We start from the raw sequence: 12,729 nt of genomic DNA, 5'->3' as shown, positions 1-12,729 counted from the left end.
AAAATGACCATCACAGAAGTAGGGGTCGACTCCTTCAGTTGGTCCATCCACAAACAGAATAAAGGAACCGTGACGGGCAATAACATATTTATATAAGCTGCACTTGAGACGGGTGAGCGAGGACCTCATTGGTGTAATGCATCGGACCGTCTCCCCACGGGCAACTCCCTCGGAATGTCCTCAGCATTACAAATCCAATTGCTGGCACCAAAGCAATTGTTGAGGCAGATTAGCAGGAGTGCAAGACGGAGGACCTGGAACAAAGAAGCCTGACATATGTCACTCACGATGCCGTAAGCATTTAGTATTTAAACAAACTAAACCATCCTGTCCCTCAATAGCTACCCACAGAGTGTTACCCTGGGCAGGTGTCATTATTTCCCCTTTTACAGGAGGGCCACTACCTGGTGGTGCAACCCATACCTTTTGTCTGGCATTCTCTGGCTTGGGAATGGGGGCCAATGACTTTTTCCTCTGGAATAGGCTGTAGTTCAGAAGCGTGAAGAAGTCGGTGGAAAGGTGTACCTCCCTTCAAAGGGCAATGATCCAAATTGTCAACTGCCTGCTGCAGCACATGGCTCCACCCCTTCAGGGGCCCCAGTGGTGTTAACAAATCAACTTGTTCCTTCAGTAAGCCGTTCATTCGTTCAACTTACCCGGCAGCCTGTGTGCAGGTAATATGGAATATGGTGGACCCATAAAATACTGTTGTCAGCTGCCCAATCACAGATTGCCTTCCCGGAGAAATGCGAGCCATTATCAGACTGAATTTCTTCTGGTACATCATAACGAGAAATTAAGTGGTTTAGTCCTTGCATAGTGCTAGCTTGGTCAGCCGTCTTGGTGGAAAAAGCAAAAATCAGGCCTAAAAAGGTGTCACCCATTTCTAGGATGCAACATTTACCCATACAGTCTGGCATAGGGCCTATGTAATCAATTTGCCAGACTGCAGCTGAGCAAGCTTATTCGGCCATGTGGACAAGGAGGAACGGTACAGGACTTCACAAGCTGGCATGCTGGGCATGTCCACACGACCATGCGGCCATCGTCCTGAGGCATGTGTACAGGCCTGTCTTGGGTAAACTTATACCTCTCATTTTGTTCATTTTAGATTGGTCACAGTGTTTGAGCTACCAAAAGAAAATAGACACACACACCGAGAGCAGTTTAGTTTATACAAATGTTTATTACTAATTCAAAAGCTGATTTCACACTACAATATGCAAGCCCTTCCCAACTATACTTATCAATGCTTGGACTGGTCCCAACTGCCGAAGCGAGGCAACGACTGCACACTTGTAGTAGGTTGTCAGGGCGCTGGTAGCAGCTTCTCCACCTCCCCTGACCGGGACGTTGCTCGGACTCTGGCTGTTCTTCCTTCTTGACTAGGGGTGTTCCCACCCCTCGGAGAGTCTAACCTTCAGCAGCAGGACCACAGGCTTATATACCCCAAAATCAATTAATCATGCGCCTACTCCTTCTAACATTTGTCAGTCAAAATCAAAACTGAACATTATATTCTACAATTTAGAAGATTAATTATTATGGAACCAGGATGTTATGATTTCCTGGTTTATCTCGTAGATACAAAGACTTATTAAAACTTCTCGAGCAAGACAGGTTGTGACCAATTCGTCAATTTCAGATTGTTGCATTTGACAACTGCTTTCCCTGGGCCTCACAGTGGAATTCCATTTCAAAGTGTATCTTCAGATAAATCCCCATGGCTGAGTTTAATTACATCTGCTAGTTCTGAAAGTAAGGTGACCTGCGTGTGGACCCAATGTCGTCAGTTCCACATAAGCAAAAAGCATCTGGGTACATGGTTTTAATCCTCCATTACAAGGCCCACATAGTTGATCCCTTCTCCCCCAAATGGCCACTCTGTTCAAACTACAATATGCAAGCCCTTCCCAATTATATTTATCGACGCCTGGACTGGTCCCAACTGCCGAGGCGAGGGAATGACTGCACACTTGTAGTAGGTTGTCGGGGGCGCCAGTAGCAGCTTCTCCACGTCCCCCGACCGGGATGTTGGCTGGACTCTAGAAATTCTTCTTCTTGCTGAGAGATGTTGCCACCTCTTGGAGTGTCAAACTTCAGCAGTGGGTCCATGGCTTATATTACCCAAAAGTTGTTTACTCATAGCTTATCTCTTTGAATAAATTATTTAATTATCTTCCTGGTCTCCTGACAGTCTGCGACCACCAAAAGACAACTGCATCTCTGGGCCTCATGGTGGAAATTATATTATGTCTTCTGATGCAACTGCATCCTGGGCCTCATGGTGGAATTTAGATGTGTCTACTAATTCATATGATTCCTGGGCCTCATAGTGTAAATTAGATTATGTCTTCCTATTCAACTGCATCCCTGGGCCCAATGGTGGAAGTTAGATTATGTCTTCTGATGCAACTGCATCCCTTCTTGCATTAGCTGGTGTAAATCCTCCATTACACTGCACCGCACCCAAACTTCTGTGTTCATTCATCTGTTGCTTTCAAAACAATCATCCATTTACACCTTCTTACGAAATTCTTTAACAAAGCAGTCTCCTTGTTTTGTCTTTGCAAAGGCTCTCAGTGCCTGCATGTCTCACTCTCAGCAAAGCTCTTGCCCTTTGAATGAGAGCTGTTTTGTGAAGTGTTTGTGTTTGTTTGTGACCTACACGAGTCCCACACTCTATCTCTTTCAAAAACATATCTATATACAATATAAAATATATAATCTGTCACAGGGCAGATGCAGCAGAGGAGTTGGCAGAAAATCAATGGTGTACTTGCAAAAAAAATAGTGGAAAGAGGTATAATCCAGGGAGCTCTGGTGAGTTGAGTTTGTAATAGTTTCAAACTTGAACCTCTCTCTTTATTTCAGGAGGCAATTTACTGTCACATAATACAAATTGTCATAACACAAAAAATAGCTTTTTACCTGCTGTAAGGCAGACAGATTCGCCATTGGCAGAAATTGCCTGCAATGCCGCTTGCAGTCAGAGAAAGAGAAGCAAAAGAGGAATGTGTCGTCCCCGTCCAAACCCTGGGCAGAGTCACTGAAGGATTGTGGATTCTCTTTCAATGCTCACAGACCAATCCAAGCCATTGGCAATGTGAACTGCAGTTTTAACTGACACAATTAGGAACCTTTTAGCACCCACTTGTATCCCAGTTTAAAAACCTGACCTTCTATTAGCCAGTTTTGATCCAGTCTCTAACAATCCATGGCCTGGTGTCTGTTCCTTGACTGCATTCTCCAGACGCCCACAGCCTTTGTGGGTTCCTCTCCTCAAAGCACCAATTGCCTGCCACCTGTGTGTGTCCTTCAGCTGCAGAACCCCTCACTGGTCTGCTTCCATCATCACCATCCCATGGATTGAATCCTCTGCTTCTCAGATGTTTGTGGGGTGTGGTCTTCCTGTTTTCTTGTGCTCTGTGCCAGTCCTCCACTTTCCCAGAGATAGCGGTGGTAAGGAAATCTAACAAACCAAAATAAAAATTTTACAACTTAGAGGAGAATCTCGCAGGTCTAGAGAGATGGAAAGAGCGTTATTATAAATTTAAGCCTACTATTTGAATATTCAGGTGCCATATTTTCAAAAGTATAGAGTATATATTTCTCAAGCTATATGTAATTTTTTCCAAAGGAATACAACTTTGAAATTTTGCATGTCATCTTGGGATACCTAAAAATATATTTGATTTCCAAGTAAATGCAATACATTTCCTCATCACTGCTCACACTAACAAATTCCAATTGATATATTAATAGTTTTAATTTGGGCTTCATTCCTTCAATGTTTCCTAATAAAAGTAAGGTCGGAGTTTGCGGGAAAACAACTCTGTAACTTGTTCCAAATTTTATTGATTCTACCCAAAATAATCTTGCATTAGGACAAAGCTAAGTTGAATGCAAGAAATATCCTACATTTTCATGACACCTAAAATATTGGTTTGATAATTCTGATTTTATTTCATTCAATCTGTCCCAGTAACTGTCAAAGAAAAAACTATTTAGTTTTGGATTTCCTATTCACTGCTGCATGTACAGTGTGGAAATCTGGTCAATAGTTCCAGACTGCTGAGTTGAAGTGAGTTAATACAGCTCCCCTGGATTATGTGATCTCTGTTGCCAAATCAGCTTCCTGTTGAGTTATTCAAATCCAAATGCCTGAGTTACCTGAGTTCAGATGCAGATCTCAGATAAAATCCTTGCTGACATCTGCTACATAAGTGATGTAAACATTACACTGAATTAACTTAATATCTTACATTGAGATCCTTCCATAGATCTGCCCATATTTGCCAATCAATGACAATATTCAGATCCATTTTCCACCTTTGTTTAGACTTATGAACTCCTCACTTAAAAGTTCCTACTTGTAAGGACGAGAACATCATAGAAGAAAACTTTTTAACAATTCCTCTTTTGAAGGAGTTCTATTTCAGTACAATATGGTTGGTCCTAACTTACCCTTCAAATATACTCTTAGTTAGAAATAACAAAACAAAATTCTATATGATATTTATTTCCAAGTTGCTCAAATGACATTAATTGACCCCTTTCATAACAATCTTCAACATTTATAATCCTCATGCAAAACCAGCTATCCAGAAATTGATGATCCTTTGAGAGAGATACGAGAATTTTAAATCAATGCCATTTTGGGTGATATACATCCTCTTACACAAATTTCATCATTTATTTTATTCCATATATTAATCAAATGTTTCAATAAAGGTGTATCTTTATCACCAACCATTAATTTCGATTTCCACTTGTATATAAATTCTTCTGCTTTTTTCTCTCCTATTTTATTTGTTTCTATTTTAACCCATGGCAATTTTGCTCTTTTAAGAAAGTAAGCAAGAAGTCTCATTTGAGCAGCTGGATACTAATTTTTTAAATGAGGAAGCTGTCGTCCTGTCAATGCAAAATTTGCATTGAGAGAAATGCAGATGTCGTTAGCTATCTTATTGAATTGGCTAAAATGGCAAGCAGGGTGAAAACTAATCCAAAAGAGTTCTACAAATATGTTAATGGTAAGAGGAAAGCTAGAGACAAAATTGGTCCCTTAGAAAATCAGAGTGGAAAACTGTGTGTGGAACCTAGAGAAATGGGGGAGATATTGAACAGTTTCTTTTCTTCGGTATTCACTAAGGAGAAGGATATTGGGAGATGTGGGATAAAAAAAGCAAATTGGGTAAATATGGGGAATATAGAGATTACAAAAGGTGTAGTTTTAAGGCTTTTGAAGAATATAAAGGTGGATAAATCTCCGGGACCAGACGGGATCTTCCCCAGGACATTGAGAGAAGTGAGGAAGGAAATAGCAGAGGCTCTGGCGGTAATTTTTCAAATGTCATTAGATATGGGGATAGTGCCGGAGGATTGGCGCATTGCGCATGTGGTTCCGTTATTTAAAAAGGGTTCAAGGAGGAAGCCTGGTAACTATCGGCCTGTAAGTTTGACGTCTGTGGTAGGTAAATTAATGGAGAAAATTCTTAGAGATAGTACTTATAAACATCTGGATAGACAGGGTCTGATCAGGAGCACTCAACATGGATTTGTGGGAGGAAGGTCATGTTTGACCAATCTGATTGAATTTTTTGAAGAGGTGACCAGGAATGTGGATGAGGGTAGCGCAGTGGATGTTGTCTATATGGACTTCAGTAAGGCCTTCGATAAGGTACCACATGGAAGGTTAGTTAGGAAGGTGCAGTCTTTAGGTATAAATTTTGAGATAGTCAAATGGATTGAACATTGGCTGAAAGGGAGAGGCCAGAGAGTGGTAGTGGATAATTGTCTGTCAGGTTGGAGGCCGGTGACCAGTGGTGTGCCTCAAGGATCTGTATTGGGCCCATTGTTGTTCGTTATATACATTAATGATCTAGATGATGGGGTGGTGAATTGGATTAGTAAATATGCAGACGATACTAAGATAGGTGGAATAGTGGATAATGAAGAAGGTTTTCAAGGATTGCAGAGGGATTTGGGTTGCTTAGAAAAGTGGGCTGAAAAATGGCAGATGGAATTTAATGCTGATAAGTGTGAGGTGCTTCATTTTGGTAAGAAGAATCAGAATAGGACATATGTGGTAAATGGGAGAGCATTGAGGAATACAGAAGAGCAGAAAGATTTAGGAGTGACGGTACATCGTTCCCTGAAGGTAGAAACTCACGTGAATAGGGTGGTGAAGAAGGCTTTTAGTATGCTGGCCTTTATCAATCATTGCATGGAATATAGGAGTTGGGAGGTGATGTTGAGATTGTATAAGAAGTTGGTGCGGCCTAATTTGGAGTTCTGTGTGCAGTTCTGGTCGCCTAATTATAGGAAGGATATAAACAGAGTGGAGAGAGTGCAGAGAAGGTTTACCAGAATGTTGCCTGGGTTTAAGCATCTGGAGTATGGGGAGAGATTGGACAGATTGGGTCTTTATTCTTTGGAGCGTAGAAGGTTGAGAGGGGATTTGATAGAAGTATTTAAGATTATGAAAGGGATAGACAAGAGTGGATGTGGATAGACTATTTCCGTTAAGAGGAGGAAAGATTAAAACAAGAGGACATGAGTTAAGAATTAAGGGGCAGAGGTTTAGAGGTAACATGAGGGGGAACTTCTTTACTCAGAGAGTGGTAGCTGTGTGGAATGATCTTCCGGGAGAAATAGTGGCGGCGGAGTCAATTGTATTATTTAAGAAAAGGTTGGACAGGTATATGGATGAGAAGAAGATGGAGGGTTATGGGCATTGTGCAGGGAGGTGGGATTAGAAAGGGGTGTTTGGTTCGGTGCGGACTAGAAGGGCCTAATGGCCTGTTTCCGTGCTGTAATTGTTATGTTATGTTATGTTTATATACATGAGAGCAAACATCCTGGAGGAGTGTAACATTTGATTCAATTGGAAATGGGTTCACATGACATAAAATCATGATGCAGGCTGTTTTTTAACCATGCAATACAAGAGGAAGGTTGTCCAGGTGTCCAGCAGGATATAGATGACAAGATATAGGAACAGATCTAGGCCCAGCAGGTCTGTGCCACCATTCTTCCATTCAGCCTCACTCCCCAGCTTTCTCCGCATAACCCTTGATTCCTTGACTAATCAAATACCTGTCAATCTCTGCCTTAAATACACCCAATGATCTCAGTTCCACATCTTTGCTATGTGTACCCTGTCCAGGCCTCCCAGCATTTGAAATGCATATGAGGTCCCTTTATCTTTCTGTACTCCAACTGGTACATTCTTTTTTAAAGACTTTATTTAAAATTTTTATAACATGAATACAATAAAGAATTACGTTTAAAGAAAAATAGAAAAAAAAAATTTAAAAAGGTATGATTACAATATTACATCACCAACTGGTACATTCGAAGAGTTGACAGTTGTTCCTCATACCTTTTAATTCCTGGTATCATTCCAGTAAATCATCTCTGAAACTTTTAAAACACCAGCACATCCTTTCTCAAATAAGGCACCCAAAACTGTAATTTTGATTAAATGGAAAGGCAATTCTGCATATACACATACGCAACAGTTAAATGATATTATGTTGAAGTTTACAAAAAAATTAGATTGACATTAAATAGGCAAATAATAACATTCAAAAGATGCCGGGGCCCATTTATGGATTATTATCGTAACCTAAAGATATAGGGTTTTTCTAAAGATTGGTGCCGTGTTACGAGACCAGAGGACCCCCAAAGCCCAGCAGCAATAGATATGCACCAAGACAAATGGTTACATAAACTAAAGTGGATTTTAATTCTCTTTAAACATGAAAACAGAATTACACTTTAACTTATGACTATTAACTTAATTTACCGAACTTAACCCCCTTCTGATTCTAGGCGCATGTGTGTGTAATGTGTGTGTAACTTCAGAAAAATTCTTTGCTTCACAGTCCAATCTCACTTCTCATTCCTCCAAGTTCACTAGTTGCAGGAAATATTTATACTGTGCACAGAATTTAAAATATATGAAGTTCACCAGGCTTTGGTGCTCGAAAGATAAATGGTTACCACTCAGGATGGTTCTTGTTAGTTTTTAGAGAGTGATGTGTTGTTCAGGGAAATATTAGGGTGTTTTTGACTCAACGTACCAGCATCTGAAGTCTGCTATCTCTTCAGAAAAGCTCTGATAGCTTTAGCATGGAACAGAGCTGAGTCAGGACTTGGCAGGCTTTTAAGGGAGTGTGTGGGCAGGGTTTGTTCTGGATTAACAATCTCACCAAATGACACTACTTGAAATCAAGATTCCAACCATTTTGAGGAATACAACTGGAATTGTTTAACAAGAGCCTGGTGTTTCCCGATGTGTTTCCTTTCAATAGTGGAAATTATTTATTAATAACTGCCCATTAACCTTTCTGATACATATATTTGCATTTAACTTTCAGATTGTTGTTAACTAGGAAGCATTTAATGGGGCGACTGGGTGGAATATTTGCTTTATCCATGCAGTTGGCATGCAGTTTTCCAGCTGTAGGATGTGTTGCAGTTGCTTGCAAGTTTGTAAAGTGGAATTATGATGTGAAATTGCAAGTCACAGAACCATTTTTGTTTTTGAAAATGTGAATGAGAAAATTTTAACTTTGGTCTCCTTGGTTTGCTTCAGTTTACAGAGGAGACGTTTGGTCAAGCTGCAAAGACAGAGTTGGATGCCCATTTGGCAAATCTGCTGGGGAAAGCAGAAAGCACAAAACAAGGGATGGAAAAAATAATGAGGCAGACGGAAGTGCTGTAGAAACCAAACCCAAGTAAAGAATATAATTTTGTGCAGAATATTTAGGATAGCAAACGGTTTGGTCTTTTAGTGGTGACCTATTGAAATAAACAAAATCTGGTTAGAATTGAAGTTTATAAATTGTTTGGAAGTTGTAACAAAATAAATGGAGCACAGAATGTAAATGCTGTAATTAAGATAAATGAACAATACAGTAAGACTGGTGTCACAGTATCTACCTCACTCTATCGTACATCACCTTTAAATGTTCTTCCCACTGAGAAACCAGTGTCACTGTATATGCCACAGTTTAACGTACATCATCATTACACCTTGCCCTCCTGTGAACCCAGTGTCACAGTACTTGTCTCAGTCTAACATACATCACGGTTAAAACTTCTCCCCTCTGTGAACCCTGTCTCACAGCATTTGCCACAGTTTATCGTACATCACTTTTAAACCTTCTCACTACCATGAACCTGGTGTCATAGTAACTGACTCTGTCTACCATACATCACCATTAAACTATCTCCTCACTGTGAACCTGGTGTCACAGTATCTGCCACAGTTTACCATAAAATACCGTTAAACATTCTCCCCACTGGCAACCAGGTGTCCGTATATCTGCCTCAGTTTATCGTACATCTCTTTTAAACCATCTCACTATTGTGAACACTGTCACTGTATCTTCCTCAGCCTACTGTACATCACCATTAAACCTTCTCAATTCTGTGAAGCCCATGTCACATTATCATCCTCATTCTACCGTACATCAAAGTTAAGCTTCTCCACACTATGAAACTGGTGTCACAGTACATGCCACTGTTTATCGTGCATCACCATTAAAACTTCTCCCCACTGTGAACCTGGTGTCACTGTACCTGCCTCAGTCTACCATACATCACCGTTAAAAATCCTCCCAACTGTCTGCCTGGTTTCACAGTATCTGTCTCAGTTTATCATACATCACTGTAAACCTTCTCACTCCTCTGAACCCAGTGTCAGAGTATCTTTCTCAGTCTACCACACCATCAACGTTAGAAATTCTCCACACCATGAAACCGTTGTCACAGTACCTGCCACCTATCGTATATCACTATTTAACATTCTCCCCACTGTGAACCTGGTGTCACCTGAACTGCCTAATTCTACCTTTGAACACTGTTAAACCTTCTTCCCACGATGAACCCGATGTCATTGTATCTGGCACAGTTTAACGTACATTACTGCTAAACCTTCTCCCTACTGTCAACTTGATGTCACAGTATCTATCTCAGTCTATCGTACATCACTGTTAAACCTTCTCACCACTGTGACACTGGTTTCACAGTGTCTGCTGAACTCTACAGTACCAGACCATTATACCTTCTCACTACTGTGAACCCTAGGTCACAGTATTTGCAACAGTCAAATGTAGATAGCAGTTAAAGCTTCTCCTCACTGTGAACCCGATGTCCAATTATCTGGTAGTGTTTATCATATATCACCATTAAACCTTTTCAGTAATGTGAACCCGGAGTCACTGTATCTGGCTCAGTTTAACGTACATTACTGCTAAACCTTCTCCCTACTGTCAACTTGATGTCACAGTATCTATCTCAGTCTATCGTACATCACTGTTAAACCTTCTCACCACTGTGAAACTGGTTTCACAGTGTCTGCTGAACTCTACAGTACCAGACCATTATACCTTCTCACTACTGTGAACCCTAGGTCACAGTATTTGCAACAGTCAAATGTAGATAGCAGTTAAAGCTTCTCCTCACTGTGAACCCGATGTCCAATTATCTGGTAGTGTTTATCATATATCACCATTAAACCTTTTCAGTAATGTGAACCCGGAGTCACTGTATCTGGCTCAGTTTAACGTACATCACTGTTAAACAATCTCCCCACTGTGAACCTGGTGTTACAGTATCTGCCGCAGTCTACCATACATCACCATTAAAGATTCTCCCCACTCTGCACCCGGTGTCACTGTATCTGCAACAGGTTAAGGTACATCAGTGTAAACCTTCTCTCTACCGTATCTTCCTGAGTCTAGCGTATATCACTGTTAAACATTCTCCCCACTGTGAACTTGGTGTCACAGTTTCTGCCACAGTTTACTGTACAATACCGTTCAAACTTTTCCCAAATGTTAATCTGGTGTCACAGTATCTGTCTCAGTTTATCATACATCCCTTTTAAATCATCTCAGTACTGTGAACCCGGTGTCACAGTATCTGCCTCACATCACCATTAAACCTTCTGCCTGCTGAGAACACCGTGTCAATGTATCTTTCATTACCATTAGTCCTTCTCTCCACTGTAAAACTGGTGTCTCTGTATCTGCTACAGGTTAATATACATCACTGTTAACCATTCTCACTACTGTGAACCCAGTGTTACAGTGTTTGCCTCAATCCTCTGTACATCACTGTTTAACTTCCTCCCTACTGTTCATCTTGTGTCACAGTAGGTGTATAAGTCTCCCATACATCACCATAAAACCTTCTCCCTACTGTAAAACTTCTTTGTTTTCTTTTCTTTGGCTTGGCTTCGTGGACGAAGATTTATGGAGGGGGTAAAAGTCCACGTCAGCTGCAGGCTCGATTGTGGCTGACAAGTCCGATGCGGGACAGGCAGACACGGTTGCAGCGGTTGCAGGGGAAAATTGGTTGGTTGGGGTTGGGTGTTGGGTTTTTCCTCCTTTGTCTTTTGTCAGTGAGGTGGGCTCTGCAGTCTTCTTCAAAGGAGGTTGCTGCCCGCCGAACAGTGAAGCGCCAAGATGCACGGTTTGAGGCGATATCAGCCCACTGGCAGTGGTCAATGTGGCAGGCACCAAGAGATTTCTTTAGGCAGTCCTTGTACCTCTTCTTTGGTGCACCTCTGTCACGGTAGCCAGTGGAGAGCTCGCCAAATAACGCTTGACGTCCTGTTTTGCGGAAACTGCCAAAATGTTTGGCCTGGAAGTCAGCCTGAAGAAAATGGAGGTCCTCCATCAGCCAGCTCCCCACCAGGATTACCAGCCCCACCCCCCCCCCACATCTCCATCGGGCACACAAAACTCAAAACGGTCAACCAGTTTACCTATCTCGGCTGCACCATTTCATCAGATGCAAGGATCGACAACGAGATAGACAACAGACTCTCCAAGGCAAATAGCGCCTTTGGAAAACTACACAAAAGAGTCTGGAAAAACAACCAACTGAAAAACCTCACAAAGATTAGCGTATACAGAGCCGTTGTCATACCCACACTCCTGTTTGGCTCCAAATCATGGGTCCTCTACCGGCATCACCTACGGCTCCTAGAACGCTTCCACCAGCGTTGTCTCCGCTCCATCCTCAAAATTCATTGGAGCGACTTCATCTCCAACATCGAAGTACTCGAGATGGCAGAGGCCGACAGCATCGAGTCCACGCTGCTGAAGATCCAGCTGGGCTGGGTGGGTCACGTCTCCAGAATGGAGAACCATCGCCTTCCCAAGATCATGTTATTTGGCGAGCTCTCCACTGTAAAACTGGAATCACTGTATGTACAACAGTGTAACAAGCATCATCATTAAACTTCGTACCCACTGTATATTTGGTGTCACAGTGTCTATCTCCATCTTCCGTACATCACCATAAAACCTTCTCCCTACTGTGAAACTGGTGTCACAGTACCTGCCACTGATTTTCGTACATCAACATTAAACCTTCTCCCGACTGTGAACCTGGTGTCAATGTATCTGCAACAGTGTATCGTGCATCACCGTTAAACCACCTCACATGTGGTTACACCTGAGTATCTGGTGTCATATTATCTGTCTTGGTCTACCGTACATCACCATTAAACCTTCTCCCCACTGTGAACCTGCTGTCATAATATATGACACAGTTTATAGTACATCACTGTTAGACCTTATCTCGGCTTTGAACATGGTGTTACAGTAACTGTCTCAGTCTACTGTACATTACCATTAAACCTCCTCCCCACTGTCTACCTGGTTTTACAATATCTGCCACAGTTTACCGTACCTCACTTTTAAA

General features: G+C 41.6%; 1 long non-coding RNA gene across 1 annotated transcript in view; it reads left to right on the top strand.

The window, feature by feature from the left end:
• Nucleotides 1-11,703, top strand: part of LOC138761566 (uncharacterized) — a 47,229-nt gene extending 35,526 nt beyond the window's left edge. The window contains exon 3 of the long non-coding RNA XR_011356372.1: nucleotides 8,606-11,703. This is a non-coding gene — a long non-coding RNA (uncharacterized lncRNA). The remainder of the gene's footprint in view (nucleotides 1-8,605) is intronic.
• Nucleotides 11,704-12,729: the final 1,026 nt, after the last annotated feature.

This window comes from Narcine bancroftii, chromosome 4 (assembly GCF_036971445.1).
Source record: "Narcine bancroftii isolate sNarBan1 chromosome 4, sNarBan1.hap1, whole genome shotgun sequence".
Taxonomy (NCBI): Eukaryota; Metazoa; Chordata; class Chondrichthyes; order Torpediniformes; family Narcinidae; genus Narcine; species Narcine bancroftii.
Note: the sequence above shows the minus strand (reverse complement) of the source record. Positions and strands in the feature narration are given on the sequence as shown.